General features: G+C 42.9%; 1 long non-coding RNA gene across 2 annotated transcripts in view; it reads left to right on the top strand.

Moving 5' to 3' along the window:
- LOC127009339 (uncharacterized) overlaps positions 1-13,123 on the top strand; it is a 42,476-nt gene extending 29,353 nt beyond the window's left edge. Inside the window, exon 5 of one of the 2 annotated variants that reach the window (XR_007761881.1) lies at positions 12,525-13,123. This is a non-coding gene — a long non-coding RNA (uncharacterized LOC127009339). The remainder of the gene's footprint in view (positions 1-12,524) is intronic. The other variant, XR_007761880.1, reaches the window with a different exon arrangement.
- The last annotated feature ends 12,272 nt before the right edge of the window (positions 13,124-25,395 follow it).

The raw sequence follows: 25,395 nt of genomic DNA, 5'->3' as shown, positions 1-25,395 counted from the left end.
AGATAAACGTTCACCCTTTTTCTGGCGGCAAATTGAAGGTGTATAGTCACTTCCTGTCTGACTGAGCACGTGTCCCTCCGTCTGGGTTATGTCGGGATGGTAAAGATGATATACGTTCGCTCTTTTAATTTTTTATGCTTCAGAATGAATGCTAATAGTCACTGCAGAGGGTGACCGGTGAATATTCTTGCCTGTTTATGAATTTGTCAGTCTGTCTGGGTTCAAATTCGGAGGGTTGTAGAATGGCTGGCGCGTAGCAGAGGAAGATGATTGCCATTAGTAATATTTTAGGTAGTTTGTTAAGGTAACTTATAAATATTGTGTCCCTGTGTTGAAATACTTTACAGGGGAATATCCGCCCACGTTCTTACAGCATTATTTTCATTATTATTATTTTATTATTATCATTTTAACTTATGACATCTGACTAAAGGCTATTACGACTAGTTGTGTCTCCTGAACCCTGCAGCACCACCAACTAACCACTACACCTTCCCACTGGTCAAATAAACTGAGTATAGAGAGTGGCTGGTGCTAGAATCGGACAAATGAGTGATGGGTAATATTAGGGATCTGGTATAGATAACTGTAGTAACCTGACACAAAGCGATTCCCGGTGTTGGGCTGTGAGAGGAGAGAGAAAGCCGTGCAACCTTCTCAGCACCTACAGACCTCAATATTAACACCATTATCAAGTGCAAATCGTGAAAGCTAAGTACACGAGTGCGGTAAAGCGCTAATGCCTAAACTAACGTAAAATAAGGAACTGGAGTGATTAAAAAGTGTATTTCTAAGTCTCCTTGATTAACGTAAACTATGTAGTACGTCATGATCGCTCAATAGGGACAACACGGGGCTTAAGTCTTTGTTGTGTCATGACCTACACTGCGGGGAACGTGAGGGCGGAATATTCAGGCTGGCGCTGCATCGGTAATTGTCGTGACTTGGGTTGGGGAAAGTTAGGCCGCGGCGGGAACTAATGGCCAACTCTCGTCTCCGGTGACCAACTAATACGCGACCGCCGGGGACACGCCACTGCATGCCGGAACCACGCGGTAGAAGTTACGAAATAGGAAAATGAGCGGCGTAAACTGCAACAACTGGCTGATTGTCGATAAATGTCATGACACCTTGAGCTTAGCGGAGAGTGTTTGATCTGTGTTGGGGTGATGAGATGGTTTGTACATTAAACAGAAAGGACATCGATGTAGTTTGTCTTCTTCGGGCACAGGCGATGCTTTATTACTCCCTGCGGTACACAGACTTAATACAAGGGTACAGCACTGTCGAGATAGTAGAGAGATAAATAGAACAAGAGAGAGAGAGAGAGAGAGAGAGAGAGAGAGAGAGAGAGAGAGAGAGAGAGAGAGAGAGAGAGAGAGAGAGAGAGAGAGAGAGATGGAGATAATGAAGGTAAATGGAGATTGATGGTAATAAATGTAGATAGATGGAAATCGATTTAGGTTGACGGAGCTAAAGAAATATAGATATATAAATAGACAGACAGATAGACAGACAGACAGGCAGAGCGAGAGCGAGAGCAAGAGGAAAAGGGAGACAGAGAAAACATGCCTTGCCACGGTCGATAAAGCTTGCTAGAGGGAGGACAAGATGTTAAAATATTACCCTCAGACGATTGACTCTGTGTGAGGATGTGCGCGTTACCAAGTCAAAGGTTTGGCAAGACTCACCCGGTTCAGCCCTCCCGCCGCCCGCTCGCCTCGCTGCCTCGCTGATTCCTTGAGCCACGAGAGGCGAAGTGTCGCGTTGTGTGCTCCTCCTGAGGGTGTCTTCGTCTTTCTGGGTTTGTTGAAGCGTTGACTTACCTTTAAGGCTACAGTAACACACGACAGGCTTTTTTGTTATTTATTTTTGCCCGTGAGCTGCTTCCATTCCTGTAAAAAATATGTACGTGTCTATCTTTTGTCTATATAAATGTTTGTCTCTCTACTCATCTATCAATCTATTTATATATTCTTGTCTGTATCTGTCTGTCTTTGTGTGTCTAGTTTGTGTTTAAAATGTTTAAAATGACTCACACCCACACCCATCCATACAAACACCCACACACCCTCACGCCCCTCCCACCCACCAACACCTACATCCCTCACCCCTCACCCTACCCCACACACACTCCCACACACTGACGTAGGACCACACCAGAAACAAATTAGTGCCAGTCCACACTTTGCCCCGAGCCGTGTCGTATTTGGAAATGAATTTGTAAAATATGGGGCCGAGCAGCTATGAATAAATGATTATTATTAATTACTAATGTCCCAATAAAAATACATAAAAGCTGTAATCCCGTGTTGTGATTTATATTATTCAACAATAACTGGTTAACGTGATCGCACTGGCATTAATTACGTATATATTATCGTTCGTTACGTAATACAGAGAGAGTAGAGGTGTGTGTGTGTGTGTGTGTGTGTGTGTGTGTGTGTGTGTGTGTGTGTGTGTGTGTGTGTGTTGTGCTGCAGGATTCCATGAAGGTTAACTGCATTCCTCCCTTTCTTTCATTTTTTATATCCATTTTTCTTCCTCACATCCTTTTTTCCTTCTTTTCTCTCATTCATTTATCCCTTTCTCACTTTTCCTTCCTCTCTTCCTTCCTTTCTTTCCCATACATATATACTTTTCCCTCCCTTCGTTCCTTCCTCTCTTCCTTCCTTTCTTCCTTTCTCTCTTCCATCCCTTCCTTTCTCACGTTTCTTATTTACCCTTCACAGTTTCATTCCCTTCCTTCCTTCTTCCTATTTTCTCCCCTTCATCCATCCCCTGCTTTCGTTTCTTCTTTACCCTCCTCATTTTCATTCCCTTCCTTCCTTCCTATTTTCTGTCTTCCATCCTCTACCTTGATCTTTTTCTTTTTTACCTTCCTCATTTTCATTCCCTTCCTTCCTTCCTTCCTTCCTTCCTGTTTCCTGTCTTCCATCCCCTACCTTAATCTTTTTCTGCTTTACCTTCCTCATTTTCATTCCCTTCCTTCTTCCCCCCCTGTTTCCTCTCTTCTATCTATCCCTTGCTCGCGTTTCTTCATTACCCTCCTCAGTTTCATCTCTTCGTGTCTCCGCCGCCTTCAATTAATCAGTCATTCCCACGCACGCCGCTTCCCCCTTCCCTTCCCCTGTCTCTGCTGCGAAAAAAAGACGCCTAGAACACGCGCTTACAACAACTTAAGCTGATGAATTCCCTGCAACACGTTTTTCCTCATCCTTTTCACTTAGTTTCATTGCGGCACAAGACTTTACCTACGTTATTTTTATTACCTTTCGAGACTAATTATTTTTCCACGTGTATGGTTACGAGAATATTAATCCACTCAGCAACTTTTATATATAGCAGAGCATATAAAAACTCCTTTTTAAACAAGTGAATGGGCTTTACTATCTACGAAGAACATTCAAATTTGATTAAGTTCACCCTTGCTGTAAAGATAAGAGAGAATTCGCTGCTGGAGGGAAAGAAAATGGAATGAGGCGTAGTCAGCGAAAAATGGCGAAAAGGTGCTAACTCAGGGAAGTTTATGATGGGAAAAGGTTCTAACAGATGATATAGAAAAGGGAACTAGGTTAAGAAAGGCGTATTTAATGAACGGAGCGAGAGGGCGCTAACGAAGGGGACTATAGAATGGGAAAATGCTCTAACAGATGGTATAGGAGTGGAAAAAGAGGTACAGAAAGATGGTTTATATGGGAAAAGGTACAGAAGGCTGGTTTAGGAGGGAAAAGGTTTACGGAAGATGGAGCTTGGAAAGGATAGTAGCCAGAGGGGAGGCTGAGTGGGTCGTCTGAGGGTCGGGAGCGGCAGCAGCACCCACAACACTCCAGGAGGCACCCCCCCCCCCTCCCCCCCGCTGTTTCGTACGTGCTGGGTGGGTAACAAAGGAAGGAGCGACCGGGAGCGTGGGAGTGGCGTGTAGTGGCTGGTTATGAGGTGCTGTGGTATGGTATAGTATGGCATGGTGTGCTGTGGTATGGTGTGCTGTGGTGTGGTGTGTGAATCGTGGGTGTGAAATGTGTGACTTGGTGTGGTTTTGTGTGGATTAGTGTGGTGTGATGTGGTGTGACTCTTTGGCGTGGAATGAGAAGGCATGGCTTAGTGTGGCGTGGTGAGGTGTGGCGGGGGGTGTTGTGGTGTGCGTTGTAGGCGTACTCTGAGGAGGCATGCTTGGTGTGGTGTTGCCTGGTTTGGTGTGATGTGGTGTAAGCGTGGGTGTGGGGTGGGTAAGACTGCTTTAATTTAGTCAGCGTTAGTTAAGAATCAGAGTGTAACAAGCGAGGATGGAGGAGGGAGACGGCTAAGCGAGGAGACGACAAAGGGATAGAAAGGGTATTGAATAAGAGGAATAGGGAGGAAGGAGGTATATTAATAATGTTTTCTCGACTCTGCGTTTTGGTTTTCGTGGCTCTCGTTATGAGGTTAAAAATGCTGTCTTGCTTGATATTATTTTCGACGTGGTGTTTACTTTTTTTAATATTTTTTTATCCCGGTCTCGGAGCCAAATTCAGCTTTCCACAGTGTTCAGTTTCTTTTATTTAATCAAGGTCTAGTTTTTCTTCTCTTTTCTTTTACCCGTGCCTGTGTGTGTGTGTGTGTGTGTGTGTGTGTGTGTGTGTGTGTGTGTGTGTGTGTGTGTGTGTGTGTGTGTGTGTGTGTGTGTGTGTGTGTGTTCTGCGTTTTCTTCTCTATCTTTTTGGTTATTCCTCTCTGTTAGTTCGTTTGTGTATTAAAAAATATTTCCATGCTATTTTTTTCTATCTTTTCTTTTAGTATAACATTGCATACATTTGCTTGTCATTCCGCAGTTTCCTTGTCTGTCTGTATTTGCTTGTCTGTTTGTCTGTCTGGCTATCTGCGTGTCTGTCTGTCTGTCTGTCTGTCTGTCTGTCTGTCTGTCTGTCTATCTGCGTGTCTGTCTGGATGTCTGCTTGTCTGGCTGTCTGTCTGTCTGTCAATCTCTCTGTATCTCTTTTTCTCTGTCTCTGTTTGTCGGTCTGTTTGTCTGCCTAAGTCTGCTTCTCTCTCTCTCTCTCTCTCTCTCTCTCTCTCTCTCTCTCTCTCTCTCTCTCTCTCTCTCTCTCTCTCTCTCTCTCTCTCTCTCTCTCTCTCTCTCTCTCTCTCTCTCTCTCTCTCTCTCTCTCTCTCTCTCTCTCTCTCTCTCTCTCTCTCTCTCTCTCTCTCTATATCTCTCTCTCTCTCTCTCTCTCTCTCTCTCTCTCTCTCTCTCTCTCTCTCTCTCTCTCTCTCTCTCTCTCTCTCTCTCTCTCTCTCTATCTCTCTCTCTCTCTCTCTCTCTCTCTCTCTCTCTCTCTCTCTCTCTCTCTCTCTCTCTCTCTCTCTCTCTCTCTCTCTCTCTCTCTCTCTCCTCCTCTCCTCTTCTCTCTCTCTCTCTCTCTCTCTCTCTCTCTCTCTCTCTCTCTCTCTCTCTCTCCTCCTCTCTCTCTCTCTCCTTCTCTCTCCTCCTTCTTCTCTTCTCTCTCCTTCTTTCTCTCTCTCTCTCCTCTCTCTCCTCTTCTCCTCCTTCTTCCTCCTCTCTTCCTCTTCCTTTCTTTTTATCCTCATTTTTCTCCTCATCGTCTTCCTTCGTCATTGCTCTCGTCTTTTCACACTCGTCTTCCTCCTCGTCCTCTTCCTCCTCTTACTTTTCCACTTTCATCCGTTCCTTCTCCTCCTCCTCCTCCTTCTTCTTCTTTATGTCTCTTTCCATCAACTTCACGCTGCCTCTTCAGTGTCCAATTTCTCTCTTTTCTCTCATTCAACCTTCCATCTCCTTCTCTTTCCTCGTCCTTTACATTTATCTCCATATTCCTGCGTGTGTGTGTGTGTGTGTGTGTGTGTGTGTGTGTGTGTGTGTGTGTGTGTGTGTGTGTGTGTTTCGTCTTTATGTCTATCTGTCTCTACCTTTTGTCTATCTATTTCTCTCTCTCTCTCTCTCTCTCTCTCTCTCTCTCTCTCTCTCTCTCATGGAAGTGTTATATATTTGTTTCTTCTTTCCCGCAATACCTTCAATAGTTCAGTACGTAAAGAATTCTTCCCCTTCCGTTCTCTTTCCTTGCGTCGCTTTATTGCGTCTTCAATGTATTCCGTATGACCCAATTTTTTTTTCTTCCTTAACTTCCTTCTCCGTCTTTCTCGTATTCTTATTTTCTTGGTATGATTAAATGTGTTGTTGGTATCTGGGTGTTGTTTTTCATATGCTTGTGGTTCTCATTCTGTTGCTTGATTATTTTAGTTTTTAATTTGCGTTTTTCTAATCCTTTTCGTATGTACGTTTTTGTTGTTTTACTTTGTTTGTGACTTTTGTTCAGCGGCACCATCATCTTCACTCGTTATCAGCAATAGTTTCATCATAGGTCATAATTTTTTTCCATTATTATCTTGGTACTTTCTTTATTACTGCATTTCTGTCTTTAGTTTCTTGTTTTACTTCTCCTTTTCTTTGTTTCGTCTTCCATCCTGCTTCAATCTCATCCCGCTTTCCTCTCCTCTTCCAACTCTTACCAACTAATAATTAAGCCCAACCTTCCCTTCACTGGACACTCGGCACTGCAGAGAATGAACACTTGACACAATTATCATTTCCAGCATCGCTCCTCGGCCGGCGAAAGAAAATTAGGAGCCGATCGGTAGAGCCTCATCGAATATTCACCGGTCGTAGCGAAGCGTGACCGGAAAATGATAATATCGTAGTGGCCTCGCATGCAGGAGTGTTAAAAGAATGCCCCGAGCTAATTGGTTCATTAACTGCTCTAAAGAAAACGCGATGCAGGGGAGAACTTTACCGGCGGCGAGTCAGCGCGTCAAGACAGTAGCTGCCCTGTTTGGCGATTGGGGTGAGGTGCGGGTGCTTGAGTTGACTGACGGCGATGAGGGGAAAGACGGGGAGAGCGTTGCAATGTTTTGAAGCTTGCTAAAACGACTTGGGAGTTTGTGTGAGACGTGGAATGGTTTCTCACAGATTCAGTTTGTTGGGGCGATGGGCGAGAGGGAGATTGGGTGAAGCTAACACAAAGGAGGGATGGAGGTAGAATTGTGGTGTGTTGATGGTTTACTGAACTACTGAGGAAAGAACATAATGGGTATATGTAAGGTCTTTAGTAGGAGTAAGATGAAAAAGTAAGTGTGATGGGTGGAGGTTGAATTATTGAACGTGACGCATGAAAGGCTGAAATTTTTGACGATCAGAATTTTTATCTTTAAGAATTAAGTTAGTTTTTGTAGCTTTTGAAACGCACTGCCAGGAAAGGAAAATAATATAAAAGGTCGCAAAGGCTACTTCCCGATAAAGATACCGGAGAATTTTCCCCGAAAGCAATCAACTTTAGTCTTAAAGCCCAGAAATGTCTTGACTTTCCTCTCTTGAGTAAGTTCAAGTCATAGGAAGGAGGAAATAGTGAAGCATGATATGATTAAACTTGTAAAGAAAACGTAGAGGGTATCCAGTACAGTGAGAAGGCTACAGTGGCGCCATTACATCTTGATCGATCCTGGCTAAGGCTGTACATTGGTGCCAGTGCCCTGTGGAGGCTCTCGAAGAAGCCATCGGGAGTATGGTCTCGGCGGGTGGGCGAAGAGGGGACGCGGCCCCCAACGGATGACGGCCCATAACACTCAGGCTCCCGCAGCGAAGCCTCCCTGCGGGTGAGCTCCACGAGGGCGTCCGGGGAGCCATACATAACACTTGTCGATATCTGAGGAGAAAAAGGAGAAAGACGTAGATGCGTATGTCCCCAAATGGCACAGACTCATGTCTTCTCGCTCAGCCGGACACCTAACATTGATTTGAAGAGGACCACGGACGGTTTCGGAGCTATTCGCCTCGGCAGGGTAACGAACCATCACCGGTAGTGGCCGTGTGTTAGACTTGCGATTGGCCCGAGGCTGTATCGAGACCTCTTATACTTGTATATCAGTGTGCGAGCGGCATGAACGGCAGCTCCGCCTCACCTTCATGCCTCTCCATACCTGAAGAGGATCGTTCTCATAACCTTCTGTACGTAAGAGACAACGCGAAGCTGAAGAGAAATATACATATGACACGGTACATAATACACTCACGCTCAGAGAAAAGAACGCATTGGTTGTGGGTTACATCGCTATAGGAAAGGGAAGAAGGACGTCCTGCGGTGCCAAATACTTCGAGGTACGTTCGGGTACTCCGCGGGAGTGCCTGTGTCCCCTTGGTGTCAGGCTTATCCTTGCCCAAGCTGATGGAGGAATGTCCGGGAGAGAAGTGATGTCAGTGCTAGTGTTGTTTTAAATTTTTTTCACCAAGAGTATATCACGAAGTGGAAGTGAGTTAATGGAAAAGCTACAGCAGGGGGAAGAGGAAGGACATAATGAGCGTACAGTTGTGTGGTGCAGGTTCGTTAATTGTTCTGATGTAGGAATTGTTTATCGGTCACCTTACGTGTATACCCCTGGCGTGCTAGGGGAGTGTACGGCCATAGATTCTTCTCCCCTCAATCCCCCACAGCCTTGTTGAGAGAATCTTTATCAAGACATCTGGTCCATGTCATTTGCTATATTTTTGTCATTATTTTTTTAGGTCCTGTATCGCTTAGTATGTTATAAGGAATGGTGGCAAAGTATTTCCCCACAACATGTTTTTTTTTCTTTTTGTTGGTCACTTTTCCCATAGACTTAAGGGTCAATGTGACGGAGATGAACACCGAGGCAACGCGCGCTACGGCGTATGCTCCCAACTTTACCTTTATATCTACGTTCTGTTCCACTTATTGCTGGTAATATTTTAATAAGTTAGTCATCATTTTCTTGTCATTTTATTGTGTGTGACTGTCTGTACTGCATGTGTGTGTGTGTGTGTGTGTGTGTGTGTGTGCTCTCGATTTTGCTCTTCCCAATAATTAATGGCTGCAGTAGTTTCGTCACTGAGGCTGACACTACCATGCCATTTTTCTATTTACATTTGCGAACACGTGTATCGCACAAAGGACAGAGTGTTAGAGGGTGTCCGCCGCTTGTCGAGCTCATGTTCAACACACCAAATTGCTGTCTGTCAAAATATCACAGAGGCACAAAATTTACCGACCAACACGGCACAGAGCATGTTCCTGTCCACGTGAATGAACGTTGTGACGATGAGCCGGGAAGACGTGACACTAACTTGGCATCTCAGTCTGCGAGAACATCATCATCAGCTGTTTGCAAGTGAAGAATTAATCCACGAATACTGAGGCAAACTCACACACTTTCACACACACACACACACACACACACACACACACACACACACACACACACACACACACACACACACACACACACACACACACACACACACACACACACACACACACACACACACACACACACACACACACACACACACACACACACACACACACACACACACACACACACACACACACACACACACACACACACACACACACACACACACACACACACACACACACACACACACACACACACACACACACACACACACACACACACACACACACACACACACACACACACACACACACACACACACACACACACACACACACACACACACACACACACACACACACACACACACACACACACACACACACACACACACAACATCAGGCACAAACACAAACAATGACACACGCAGAAGAAGAAAAAAACTCATTCAGGTCAGTTAGGTCTACAAATGAGCCACTGTATCATTGCAGATATAGACACTACAACATTTACACACGCAGACACATAGACAGACGCACAATCAGGCACACACACACACACACACACACACACACACACACACACACACACAAACCGGGACACACACGCAGCAAGAGAAAAAAAAATGAACGCCAATTAAGACTACAGAGCGCCGCTACGTCCTTTTCCTTTCATCAAGTATTCATGTAAATTTATACTGTGAACACGCTACTGATACCACCCGTCCACTACAGCAAAACATCAAGTATTCATGTAACGTTATACTGTGAACACCCTACTCATACCACCCGTCCACTACAGCAAAACATCAAGTATTCATGTAACGTTATACTGTGAACACGCTACTGATACCACCCGTCCACTACAGCGCAAAGATAGAGACACGCGCTATAGTAGATGCGCGTAGCCTTAGTGCTTATCTTCGTTGCCCTTGCCGTCACACATTATTATTATCAAGCTTTTGGCCCTACAACAACGAAAGCTTTTGAGAGAGGAGATTGTCAGTGAGCTTAGTCCTGTGTACGGTCAAGATTCATTCCCAATAACCACCTCATTCCTTTTTTAATTCGAATTTTTATGTGAAGAGAAAAAAGGCTCGTCACATATATGCGCTTTACCATCAGCATCAAAAACACAGTAGAGTTTATTTCCGTCACAAGAGCGAATGAGACGGAATGAACACCAAGGCAAGGCGTATGTATAGTGTATCCTTTCAACTTTATTTACATTTAGAGAGATTGAAAAGGGTCTATTGAACAGGTGACAACAGAAGGAGAGGTGCAAGGGGGATGGAGGAAGGGAGGAAGTATCAGAGAGGGGGCGGGAGTGTGTGGGAGGGGAAGATGGAAAGGAGGAGAGAGAGGGAGGGAGGAAAAAGAAAGGAGATTGAAGGAGTCTGCTATTTTCCCTTATCTTTGACTCTCAGGTCGTTTGGGGATCTCTCTCTCTCTCTCTCTCTCTCTCTCTCTCTCTCTCTCTCTCTCTCTCTCTCTCTCTCTCTCTCTCTCGCTGGGTAAAAAAAAGAAGCTCCAGCAGTCAGCGGCGAAGACAAGGAAAATGAAAGCAACAAAAAAGGTCGACAGTGAGAAAGATAGTGAAGTCAGTCTGGCAGCAGGAGGAGGAGGAGGAGGAGACGGAGGAGGTGGGCGGCGATTAGTGAGTCGGACTTGAGAGAGAGATAAGTCAAAAACCTTTACGAGCGACTGGGAAAAAGCGGGATGAAATTAAGACTAAGTGAATGCGAGGAAGAGACCCAGAAATAGAGCCCGATTCGGAGGCGGCACCAGCGAGCACGGGACGTAAAAGACGGGGCGAGCGAAAGGTGGCGATGACGTGCGTTGGATTAGAAAAATTAATAAGGGGCTGACAAATGAAAGGAAGCGGAGAAATTTGAAGAATGGAGAGAGAGAGAGAGAGAGAGAGAGAGAGAGAGAGAGAGAGAGAGAGAGAGAGAGAGAGAGAGAGAGAGAGAGAGAGATACACAGAATCGAATAGACAGAAACGCAGACGGATAGCCAGACCGGAAGACAGGCAGAGAGGCAAAAACAGACAGACAGACAGACAGGTTTACCACTTTCTTTTAACCAACACCTTACCTCTCAACACAAAACCAGAGAGTCAAACGCAATATCTGACCCCATAACCGTCCCCCTCAAAAAAAACAAAAACGAAACGACTCAAGGAAGAGGATTAGAGACATTCCCTTGGCTCTAAATTACTTTTTTAATGAGTTGGAGGTCCACCTGACATCCTCATGACGTGACCTGGAATGAGGCTAGCTTAGGTCGGGACAGGTCATTCCATTTAGACCTGAGTAAAACGTGTTGAAATGTATCAATCTTGCTTTGAATTCTACTTTTTTTCTGTTTCCATTTACTTTAGCGTTCAATTTGGAAATAAACTGATTTTTAGAGTTACCGCGTAGATATCAATGCAAATATGTCTCGGAACAGATCTAAAATAACGATCCAGTAGAAAAAGCGTTATAATCCAGTATATATAATGTTCTTTTGTAATGTGTTGTCCCTGAGCAAAAATAATAGAATAACTAAATACATTAATAAGTGGATAAATCAATAGATAAATGAATAATAATGATATGCCAAGTCACGCTTCGTTATGAACTCCGCATTAATCTGAGGAAAATAATCGGAGTGCGTGACTCGCCTCCGGATCTCCTCATTTCTCTGCCCTCTAATTTTGTACCATCTATTTTTGGAAGCTTTTTTTGTGCACCATTCTTTTTACCAAAATCTAAATTAATCATATGCTAATGATACTGAAGCTTAGTTAACTTGAAATTCACTTCAAATAAGATGATAAGGAGCGGAGAGTGGAGGGCTTGTAGAAAGTCAACTTTTATATATGTATCATCCGTTTTTGCACTATTAAAACACAAATTAAAGGCTAAAGTAGAGGATTAAGGCTTCTTTGGTTCGTTAAAATTCGCTTCTAATAAGAGGATAAAGAGCTGAGAGTGTAAGACATGTAGAAATTTATCTTCTATTATGCATCATCCGTTTTTCCAGTATTAAAACACAAACTGAACGCTGAAGTATAGAGGATTAAGGCTTCTTTAGTACATTAAAATTCGCTTCTAAAAAAAAGGAAAACGAGCTGAGAGTGTAAGGCATGTAGATATCTAACTTTTTTCTATGTATCATCCGTTTTTCCAGTATTAAAACCCACATTAACCGCTGCTGCAGAATACCTCGGCTCTTTCAGTACCTGCAAACTCGCCTTCAATCCCCAAAACACGAAGAGATGGTGGAACACACTTGGGGGAATCCAGGTATTTTTTCTGCGTTTATTTTTTTCAGCCTCGCGCAGACTGACAACGTTTGCAGCGGTGACGGGAGTGACTTGGCTCCTGAATGTTTTGAGAGTCGCCGTTAAAGCTGCGCCGCCCACCGCCCTGCCCGGCTTGCGACGCGCCCACCCGCCCACCACCCGCCCACGAAAACCACGGCGCTGGGAGCCTTACCTTATTATGCACCCACGTCACCACACCCATGGACCGTCATCACTACTACCACCACCACCACGAAAAACTGCTTCTGACCTAATCTAACCCAGCTTAACCTAACCTAACCACCCACGAAAACCACGTCTCTGGAACCCTTATCATGCACCACCACCATCACCACCACCACCACCACCACCACTACCACCACCACCGCCTCCACCACCACAACCTTGCGTCTCCTTACCTAACTTAACTCTAGTCTAACTTAACCACCCACACAAAACATGGCTCTAGAAACCTTGCCCTACCATGCACCACCACCACCACTACCACCTACACCACCACAACCATGTACCACCATCGCCACCACCACCACCACCACCACAACAACACGCTATTAACCTAACCTATGTAACCTCCTACGAAAATTACGGTGCTGGAAACCTTGCCCTACCTTGCACCACCACTACCACCACCACCACAACCACCACTACCACTACCACCACCATCACCACCACCACCACCACCACCACCACCACTACCACTACCATCACCATCACCACCACCACCACCACCATTACCATCGCAACCATGCATCACTATCACCATCAACAACATGAGAATAAAACTATCAACACTATTTCTACCACTATTACCCCGCTAACACCCTGTACCACCACCACAGCTATCTTCATCAGTACTGTGACCCTCATAATCACCACCACCATCACCACGATCACCCCCTCCAAAGAACACCCATACTACCTCCTCCACCACCAGTAATACAACCACCACCACCACCACCATTCATCCTGCCTCTACCTGTTCCTCCCCGTTACCTTCGTTTTAGCAACACATCCGTCCGCACCTGATGACCTCGCCACCACATCGCTACACCTGGCGAGAACTTGCTGGGGTTAAGGGGAACGTGAAGGTGACGCTCCGTGCTGGCAATACTGCGCGCGTCAGACCAGCGATGAGTGATTTCCAGGGACTTTTTTTGCCTGGATAAGTAAGGTAGTATATATATTTCCAGCCGTCAAGAGGTAGCCTAATATATAACCAAAGTTGGAGGAAACTTCAGCGAAACGAAAGCGAAAGTTTGGGGATGAAAACAGATGGAAGGAGACAGATCGACACCCCGGGAGACAGGCAGATAAATGGGCAGACAGACAGGCAGACAGGCAGACCAGGCGGTACCTTTGCGCTGGACTACCAGAGAATTCCGTCATATTCTATATTTTTTGATGCGGGGAAGGAAAGAACACAGACGGGAAACAAAAAATAGAGAACTATCCAGAGAAGCGAGCAGGCAGGCACACCAGGCGGCAGCTGTACCTTTGCACCTGCCCGCCCCAGTACGCCTCGCTACTTTACGCACGTACTATGTATACGTATATATATTTTTGCCGCGGCGCGAGGGAGGAGGAAGAGAAAGTTTCCTTTGAGTGATGGTGACAGTCTTGCACCACGCACGGACCCTCAGCGGACGCAAGGCGTGAGGGGAAAGCACAAAGAATTCTTCCCCCTTAAGGGCGCCCACGTGTGCTGGTTTAGCCTCGGCGACCCCTTTGTGGCTGCTCAAAAGAGAGGGAATCCTTGTGGTGCAGCGCTGAACGGTTGTATTCTTAGCCCAGCGAGGAAGAGCAGAGATCATACCGTGAATTCTGAGCAACGTCTCACTAAGCCTCTCTTTGGAAGCGCTCAAAGGAGAGAGAATATAGGTGATCCTGTGATTAGCACCGATATATTTTTAGCACAGTGAAGAGAGGAAAGGCGAGGAAAGGCTGTTCTGGGAGTTCAAAGCCACTTTCTACTAAATCCCTCTTTGTATGCGGTCAAGGGGGAGAATTATGATAGCCTTGATCTTAACGATGATATTCTTAGCCCAACGGGGGGGAAGGAAAAGCTGTCCTTGAGATCATGAGTCATATTGAGGAGGTTACGTTGTGTCTTTACTCCTGATTATGATAAAAGAGAGAGAGAGAACTTTAGTAACCCAGTGATAAACGCCGTCTCGCAAAATCCAAGCGACGTCAGACTTAATCCGTTTTAAAGAGGCAACGTAAGGTATTAACTCTCATGTGAAGATGTTTCTATTCCCTGAGCCCAGTGTTGTGTTTGCGCGAATGGCCGTCCCGTGGCGCTGATGGCGGAGTTTAAGGTTTGAGGCCACCATAACACCGAGATCTTGTGTCTGTGCCGAGTGTTTTTATGTTTTAAACCGCTGAAAGGAGAGAGAGAGAGAGAGAGAGAGAGAGAGAGAGAGAGAGAGAGAGAGAGAGAGAGAGAGAGAGAGAGAGAGAGAGAGAGAGAGAGAGAGAGAGAGAGAGAGAGAGAGAGAGAGAGAGAGAGAGAGAGAGAGAGAGAGAGAGAGTTTAAGTTTTAACGCGATCATAACACATAACTTGTCTGCACTGAATGGTTTTATGTTTTCAACCGCAGAGAGAGAGAGAGAAAGAGCAAGCGAGCGAGAGAGAGAGAGAGAGAGAGAGAGAGAGAGAGAGAGAGAGAGAGAGAGAGAGAGAGAGAGAGAGAGAGAGAGAGAGAGAGAGTCTTTCATATCATCGCTGAGTATCGCTCATGGGCAATTTCCTCCGGTATAAATATCGCCTGTGTCCGCCTCTTTATTTCAGCGCCTCGCCCTATGACCTCCGGATCGTGACTCGCTTTGAAAATGCAATTAAACTTTTCATACTTTTATAACATTTTTTTACATCCGATATCATTTTTTCCCTCCTATTTTTTGCTGCACAAACGAGGGACGGCATGGAATGGAGAATATATGTAAGCAAATAGTAAAAATATTTCGTTAAATTGCTGCATGATAGTGTTTTATAAGCACAGAAAACGAGTTCCGACGTTGTCTCTGAAGTGTAAAAGATGTTCGTTTACAATTTTACATAATACTCAACAGCATAATGTGAAGAAGTAAAAAGATAACGGAAACTATTTGTTAAGTTCGCTACTAGAAGGGGTAGTGGTGGATTAACGTGTTGGATTCCCTTTGAATGAGTAACTGAGACTGTTCATTGAAGTTTCCTAGCTGATGGGTCTGAATTTGAATAATGGTGTTTAATTGCCTTTAAATCAGCAGGGTAAAAACATCGTCAGGAGCAGAAACACTCACCCGTATGTACCTCGATTGTAAGCTGACGGAATGGTTCTTGAAAGCTCTCCAACACCAGGCCTCAAGACTACCCATTGCTTCGTCTTTTCTCGCTACCAGATGGCGGGAGGTAAACAGGTCTTAGCATGGCCAAGAAGCTATCAATAGGACTTGAAGCAAATGTTTGTAGGTAAATGTGTGTCGTCTCAGGAAAAGTTTGAAGAAGGGACTACGTCGAGGCCCATCGCTCGCTTCTATGGATGATCACCTCTGACCTAAGCCGCTGGCGAGGCATATTCCTTAGCAACGCCTCATCTTGGCTCGTGCTACCTCCCCTCCCACGTGATCCGCCACCTCCTACTCAACAATCGATAAGGTTGTTGATGGATACCGTCCCGGGGATCTACTGGCCGAAAAGATGCGCTTATATAAAGGCCATAGCCAATCTAATCAGTGAATCTGGGTCTCTTATTGGAAAATGATTAGAAGCGGATGTTTGTAGTGATTTAGTTGTTTTACCGACGCTAAGTTAATCTTCAGTGGAGCTTTCAGACATACTGCCTTCACTACCGGTGTTTGATAGCCTTGACCGTTACTGCTTTAATATGAGTGAAAAAAATGTACTTCCAGGGATTACTTGTTTCCTATATTATTTGTGTTTTTTGATGGACTGCAGTAGAGATAGATATGTTTGCAATGTCTTACTCTTTGTTGTCCATAAACTAACAACTCTAACAACTTCCTGGGATTTGAGGGAATAAATGAGGAATCTGGTATCGGAAAGAGCATGTTCTGTAAAGGAGTGGATGCCAAACAAAGGTGTTGGGGTGGAAGCCTCGATCAGAAGTACTTCGAGCAGGGGAAGACGAAATCCTTGCCAAGGGATATTAATTTGTTGAGGGAAGGGGACGGAAGAACCTCAATTACCGAGGCTTAGTGCCAGAGTATTTATATGTGTCTATGATGCAAGACTTTCAGCCATCAGTAATATTTCACTGTTTACAATTCATCACACATTTTGTCGTTTCAATAAGTCTAGTTTCCTTTTTAAATTGGCAGAATATTCAATACAATATTATTAAGAGCTGAAACCATGAATTCTTGTTGCCCGTGTTTTGAAATCTATGTTGTTTTAATCTTCACTGTTGTTGTGGATCACTAGAAAGTTTCAATAATATCAAAACGTGTGCTCGGTAACTCCATGCATCCCTACCAGAGGCGTTTTTGTGTCTTGGGATATTTTTTAAGAGTGGGCGTCCCAAACTCTCCCTTTAAATGTTACCGAGTCCTGATTCTTCGACGCTTCCCCGACTCAAAATAGCTATTTCTGATTATGCATGATCTTGGCATTAATAAAACAATCCTGTAGTGGCGTGATAATGTGTGTCAGACATCCAAAACTGTCCGTAAAAGTTATGATTGTATTATCGCGTGAGGCACGACAATGGAATATATCCTGTTTTACATCGACCTGTCTCTGCTAACGGGTCACTTATACATTTGTGACTTTCGTATTTGGGGAAGAAAGAGAAACATTTGCGAGGCCAGAAATTTTGTTTAAGTTGTCCGCACCAGCCCAGCTTCAACTCTCATGCCCTCCATATTTGTCCAATCTTCACCTCTCCTCTAATATGCTTACTTGCTTTCCTTCCCGACTACACGACGCCACAAAACCTCCTCAACTCTGAAACAGGAAGAAAGAAACAGAAAGAAAGAGTGCCGTGGTGAGCAAACCTACAGCGTGAATAGAAAAGCCTAAAGTGTAGGTATAATGAAGTTTTACTACGAGGATATACAGCACCTAGGACATACGAGTAAGATATGAAGGGAGAACTACTACTACTACGAGGAAAGTACACATTGAGCCTCACTTGATTAATTAACGACGGAATACGAATCTTCAGCTCTTGCCATTGTAGCGAATCTTCCGTAATTGAACGCGGAGTGGTAGCTATTTTCCTTCCTTTCAGCGCTCAGGGGAAGATTGTTCAACTTTTGGGTTATGACTTTATAATGATCGTTCCTCGGAGCAAAGTTTTGAACAATTGTAGCCGTGCTTGTCGCGATGTGTTGTGTTAGTGCGCGCGTTGGTGTTACTTTGCTGCTGCTATTGTTGTTGTTGTTGTTGTTATTAATGCTGTTACACTTACTGGTTATTACATTCCTCTTACTGCTGCTGCGTCTGCTGTTACTGTTAGTGCTGTCATAAATATTATTGCAATCTCTACTATTGCTATTTCTACTGCTGCTTCTCCTACCTCTACTACTACTACTACTACTACTACTGCTACTGATTTTAACCGCTACTTAGAGCAACACCCACACTACCCACCCCAGTGACAATAATAATAATAATAATAATAATAATAATAATAATAATAATAATAATAATAATAATAATAATAATAATAATAACAATAGCCCCACCACCATCACTACCACTACCACTACGACGGCCACGACTCCCATTACCTTAATAGAAAGGAATGGCGAGTATTTTCACTTCGCAATTTTCGGCGGTCAGAATTCTTGTCGCGGTCAGAAAATTTATGTTGTCCGGCGTGGCGTCCAGCGGCCCCGGACACACACACACGCACACACACACACACACAAGCACACGCACACGCACACGACCCCCCCCCCCACACACACACACACACACACACACGCACACGATGGCAAAACACTCATAAGTTACGTCTAGTCGCTGCGCCATAAGGTCTTGCTCGCAGTACTCTCGCGGGTCCATTATACACTGCAGTACCCGATCGACCCTTTTAGCGTAGTGTTGGCGGACGCTGAATAATTGCGACACTGCCGAAGAGTATCAGCGCGAGAGCTTGTTTGCGCAGGTTCACGGATGGAGTGCTAAATCCTGTCTCATTTATTCATCTCGTTTCGCGTTCACTGTATCCGCTTATCGCCACATTCCTGCGTTAAAAACCTTCTTTCATCTTACCTATTGACTTTGCTATTTTATTGCTTCCTGTTCCGTTGAAAACTCTTAACTCCGTAACGCATTGAACAATATGTTATAGTATAAGTTGATCGCCTTCCATCATCTGAAGAGTGAGTAGTCGGATTTTATTTTTAACTGACTATTGTTACTATGTTTTGCCGATCATCTTCCATTAGCTACAGAGAAAGTAGACGGATAATATTTTCGACTAACTAATTCTACTTTATTCTGCCGATCACATTCCATTACCTCAAGAGAAAGTAGACTCCTATTATTTTTTTTATTGACTATTGCTGTTATATTTTGCCGATCACCTTCTATTAGCTGAAGAAAATCTAGGTACATTTTATTTTTAAGTAACTATTGCTACTTTATTATGTTCATCTTTTCTTTAGTACATGAATAATCTAGACCATTCTTATCTCATGTTCCTTTCACCTAATTAAACTCCAGTGACAGAGAACTATGCCTCGCCTTCAATTAGCTGAAGAGAAAGTACTTTAGATATACTATTTTCAACTTTTCTTACTCCTATATGTCCTCCTCCTGCTTAATTTTGTTCATCTTTTCCTTTGTGCATTAATGATCTAGACCTTCCCTTCTCATTTTCCTTACACCTCAACAAACTCCAGAGACAGAGATTCTATATACAGTAAGACTACGAACGGACTTGCTGGCTGTACCGATAACATGCAGTCAGCCAGTCTTCAGAGATTTTGTGTACAGTAAGATAACGAACGGACTGGCTGCCTATATCGTCCGCATGCCAGTCATTCAGTCTTCCCTTGCCTTACCCATCCGGCACCCAACATTCCATCCCGTGTCCCAGCCTGTCACCACATAAATTCAGTCAGCTGTCCACCAATTATCCTCCCTCCTCCCCTTCCCCCCGTCCGCCCCTTCCACGTACAAATGCTCCCCTTTTCAGAGCGCAACTTCAAGAAATTTCCTCTTCACGTGGCGGCCAAGTTCACGGTTTGAGTTTTGTGGGAGTTTTGTTTTCCTTTCTTTGCTGCGCCTTCTGGTTCCGCTTCACTGGTTTTAGTTTTGTTTGCTTTCTGAAAGATTGTATTGTTTCAGAAACTCTTTTTGGCAACAACTGTGAACTGTGTAGAGGGTTTTATTGTGGTGGTAGTGCTGGTGGTAGTGATGGAAGTTGTAGTAGTAGTAGTAGTAGTAGTAGTAGTATTGTATAATCCTCTACATGTTTTTCTCCTTACTGACGGTGATAGGTGAGTCATGTCGTATTCTGTAAGTTTGTCAAAGCCTTTTAACGTTTTTGTTTTGTGTTTAAGTCGTCTCGAGTGTTTTAAAAGTACAGTTTATTGTTTGAATTTGTCTTTACTTGTGTATTTCAATATGTTACTGTTGTATTTTTTATGCATTTTTCAGTTGCTTATGTGTGATGTGGAATTGTACAGAGACTTGTGTTGTGTTTAAGAGTGCCAAATGTCGATCTATCGTATTATCCTCTATTTTTTTATGCTATCGAAATCAGTACTGCATGATGACTGTTGGTTGTGTGTTGCATTCTGTATTTCGCGTCGTGTAGTGTTTGCAGGTCATCATAGTGTGTTGTGTCTGTACTGTGTTGTGTTGTGTGAAAGTGTTGTGTTCCGGGTCTTCTTAATGTGTTGTCTGCCTGTACCGTGTTGTGTTGTCAGTGACTTAACCTGTGTGTCTATTTAGGGACCAGGGATTTGCTTTCTAATCACCCAATCAGACTATTAAATCTCTCTCTCTCTCTCTCTCTCTCTCTCTCTCTCTCTCTCTCTCTCTCTCTCTCTCTCTCTCTCTCTCTCTCTCTCTCTCTCTCTCTCTCTCTCTCTCTCTCTCTCTCTCTCTCTCTCTCTCTCTCTCTTTCTCTCTCTCTCTCTCTCTCTCTCTCTATCTCTCTCTCTCTCTCTCTCTCTCTCTCTCTCTCTCTCTCTCTCTCTCTCTCTCTCTCACACACACACACACACACACACACACAGGGCAGTAATCTCCTCACCTTAATAACATAATCCCTCAGCTTTCCCCGTTAATAAAGAGAAAAGTTTTGGCAGCGGGAGTAATACAGTTAACTCGCGCCGATGCAGATCCTCCTAATACGAGGTGGAGACAGGGAGAGAACAGCCTTGATATATACACACGTAGACACACACACGGAGATAGACACAGACACGAAGAAAGACACACACACGAAAACAGACACACACGGAAACAGACACACACACACGTTGACAGACACATATACGGGGACAGACACACAAACACGGAGACACACACACACACACACACACACACACACACACACACACACACACACACACACACACACACATATAATTCCACGGTTTTCAAAGGTTATCCTCCCCTTTTTTTTAGCGTTTGACGTCAAGGTGCGTCATGATGATAGAACGATAAGTTTTTGTTAATCTGTTTTTACACTATTTTCTTTTAGGGGAGATTGTGTGTGTTGAGTGTAAGCCGTTTTGCCATATCTGTAAATATATGGCTCGTGATGGAATAGAAAAGGAAAGTGCGTGTGTTTGATTGATGACGAAGACTTCTTGTTCCTTTATATCTGTCAGGACGGATGTAGTGTTTTTGGTGAGAGCCGTTATGACCCGCCTCAAAACGATGATGCGTAATACTATACAGAAAAGTGGTAAAAAAGGTCGAGTATTGGATTGCACGACTAACACTTCTTGTTACTTCACCTCTCTTTTTCACAATGGATAGAATGTTTGATTTTAGAACTGTTTTGTCTTGTCTGAAAACGCTGGATGGTTCATTACAGAATACAGACTTGTGCTAAACATGACGCGTATTTGATTGCATGACTAACACTTTAATTAACCGATCGATCTGAGGTTCTTATGATGAAATAATTGTTTTTACTTAAGGCCATTTTGTTTTGTCTGTAAGCAATGGTCTGTAATAGAATAGTGGTGGAAATGACGAGTATTTAATTACATGGCCAACACTTTTAAGTAATCGATCTCTAGTTTATATAATGGACGAAATGTTTGTACTTGAAAGCCGTTTTGTCATATATGAGATAAACGGTAAAATATTTGTGTGTAGAGTTTCTTAAGAGATGACCTATGTGTGTGTGTTTGCTTGCACTTCCAATATTAGTCACCTCCGATTTTTTAGCATGATTAAATTAGCTTTTCATACTTTTAACATCTTTCTGTCAGGTCTATAAAACGATGCTATGTTGCGACGCATTAAAAGCTCTGGAGACGTTATTTTATATTTATTTTCGTGTCTAATCTTTTCATCTCAAGTATTCAAATTCATTAGGTTCCGTCAATTACCTGACTTTCATTTTAATCCCAGGTCCTTAAAATCATTAAATTCATGCTTTTATCCGTCTTTTTGCTAATCTCAGGTATTTAGGATCATTAAGTGCCAAAATGTTCGGAGTCATTACGGTCATTGCCTTATTTTAGTCCCGTGTATTTAGAAGTATTAGGCTCCGCTCGTTACCTGTACAAGACACGTCCTTTACGCTATTATCCTTTTTGTTAATCTCAGGTGGTCAGGATAATTAAGTGCATGCCGTTACCTGTCCTTTTAACATCCTATTGTCCTTAAAAACTGTGCTTCCCTAAGATCATCCTGCCTGGACAAACTCTTTCGTATTTCCCTTTCAATATTTACGTTTCCTCCCAAAATTCCAATTGTTCCTAGTCGTTAAGGTCGTTGCGCCACTTGTCTTTTTATTTTTTAATTCTCAGGTGATTAGACTAAATAGGTTCCGGTCTTTACCTTTCCTTTTCCATCACAGGTGTTTAGCATGATAAGGCTCATGCCTCTATCTATTGTTTCTTTAATCCTAAGTGTTCAGAGATATAAGTTTCATGCTGTTACCTCTCTTTATTTAATGGCAGGTGTTTATTCTCATTATCTTCCGGCCGTTACCTTTCCTTTTCGATCACAGGTGTTTAGGATCATTAGGTTTATGTCATTAGCTATATTTTCTAATCTTAAGCGTTCAAAGTTATTAGGTCCATGCCGGTACCTGACTTATTTCATCGTCTAATTATTCAGGCTCATTAGATGCCGGCCGTTACCTGTACAATACACGTCCGGTAAAGTAAAGGTGTGCCGACGAGACGCTTCACATTCCTATCGCAAAATAAAACACACAACAATAGAAAAGTCATTTACGTGGGAATCAATTTTTTTTGTCATTTCGCCTCATAATTAGCGGTCGTTGTTGCGGAAATAAAAGTAAAGCTGCCCATTATTAAGTGTGTATGTGTGTGTGTGTGTGTGTGTGTGTGTGTGTGTGTGTGTGTGTGTGTGTGTGTGTGTGTGTGTTTCAGCTTTTATAGCACACATAATATACGTTTCTATGCCAGTGATGATACAATGATATTTTTTCCTGTTATGTGATTTTTCTTTTTCCTTTTTTTTTCCTCGCCTTGTAACTTCAACTCTCCTGACTGGTTTTTTTTTTAACATGACACTATTTTTAAACGTCAGCGGCGTCGCGTTTAACACTGAATCATTTGTGTCTCTGAACGAGCGCGCGCCGAATGGTTGAATATTCTTGTGCTGTTCTGCTTGCCCGTCAGCTTTAATGATTCCCGGCGTCAGGTGAAATATTAAACTGTTTACCGCCTTCCATTCTGCAGTGAGCACCCATCGAAATAAATTGCGTATTCTCTTATCTATTCATTTGTGTGTCTGTCTACCTGTCTATCCAATTATATATGTTTGCTGTGTTGGGTACGGCTGGTAAGACATTAATGACGTGGAAAATAGCAGACGGGGAGCAAACAGAGAAATGAGGGAGACAGAGGCGGGGAGATGCGAAGGTGAATAGGGAGGAAGGTTGGGTGAAGCGCCGTGCCTAATGTCTTGTGGGCATGCTAGCTACTGTTGACACACACACACACACACACACACACATGAAGGAGTAACACTGTTTGAATCATCCTCACAATAGGTACTATATATATATATATATATATATATATATATATATATATATATATATATATATATATATATATATATATATATATATATATATATATATATATATATATATATATATATATATATATATATATATATATATATATATATATATATATATATATATATATATATATATATATATATATATATATATATATATATATATATATATATATATATATATATATATATATATATATATATATATATATATATATATATATATATATATATATATATATATATATATATATATATATATATATATATATATATATATATATATATATATATATATATATATATATATATAAACAAAGAAGGGGGGTTGCGTGAGGTTTTCTTAATAATCAATAGAGGACATCATGTAAAAAAGTTTGGGAACCATTGCTTTAAAACAATACATTTAAGTAGCGGTCTGTGTTTACACTGGGAGGCGCGCTCAAACTGAGGCGGTGTGTTTTCGCCCGTGGCCGCGATGGCGCACCGGTCGCTGGGTGCAGACGACAGCACACCTGTGAAACGGCGAATCATAAAATCTGCATATTGTTCTTACTTTGCCTGAATAATTTGTTGATATAAAGACGAACTTCAAGCTTGTGGCTGATTCGCATAAAGTTGTGCCACTTCTGGACTAGGAGATAACGGCCCCTCACGCTTATAGCCTTACAGGGGGGGCTAAGGAAATTAACGAAATCCTCCCTAAAAGTTTTGAAATCAAACCTTGGGTTTGCAACACCACTGACGCGCTGAGGATGTTAGGGATTGATGTAATGGGTATAAACAAATAGTTCGCCAGTGCAATTTCTAGCCTGCAAGAAGCAAGTCAGGATATTCATGTGGGAGAAAATGAGACTCGATGACGTCATTACTTGCTCTAGCGCTGATATCTCTCTTTTCCATCGTGCACAAGGCAACGAAATCTGTATCCCTACAAATGTTCCCTTCACTGCAAGCTCAGGGCGTGTGAACTATAGGAGCAGGACACAGGTGGGGAAGCGAGGTGTGGGAAGCTTTGCAACGCTGCACCGCATCCCAATTAAACTTGTGCAGGTGATCCCAATTGGAGGGCGATGGGGAGCATTTTTTGTTCGAGGAATTCTGAGTTAGAGCAATTAGCTGGCAAATCTACCTGCCGACGGGGGGAAATGATTCAATCTGGAGGCAGTTTGCGACGTATTCTCCGAGGAGGGGAGTGTGAGGGCTCAGCAGAAAGAGGAACTAGATGTTTTCTCTTTTACAGGATAACATTTAAAGAGGCCTGAGTTATGTTTGTTTGATACGCAAATTGATGCAGAGTAAAGGAAAAGCGGTAATATTATTGAAGAAATGTCGCGGTAAAGAATGACATTGGTGTTTAAGTGTTATAAAACGTGTTTACAAACGGTAGTATTTATTTTTTGCCTTCATGTTATTATTATTGTTATTATTATCATTATTATTATTATTATTATTATTATTATTATTATTATTATTATTATTATTATTATTATTAGTAGTAGTAGTAGTAGTAGTAGTAGTAGTAGTAGTAGTAGTAGTAGTAGTAGTAGTAGTAGTAGTAGTAGTAGTAGTAGTAGTAGTAGTAGTAGCAATAGTAGTAGTAGTAGTAGTTCGACCATCAGGCCCCACCGGGAAGAAGCCTACCGGCGCAGTAGGCCGCGACGTAAAAAAAAA

Source organism: Eriocheir sinensis, chromosome 40, assembly GCF_024679095.1.
Source record: "Eriocheir sinensis breed Jianghai 21 chromosome 40, ASM2467909v1, whole genome shotgun sequence".
Lineage (NCBI taxonomy): Eukaryota > Metazoa > Arthropoda > Malacostraca > Decapoda > Varunidae > Eriocheir > Eriocheir sinensis.
Note: the sequence above shows the minus strand (reverse complement) of the source record. Positions and strands in the feature narration are given on the sequence as shown.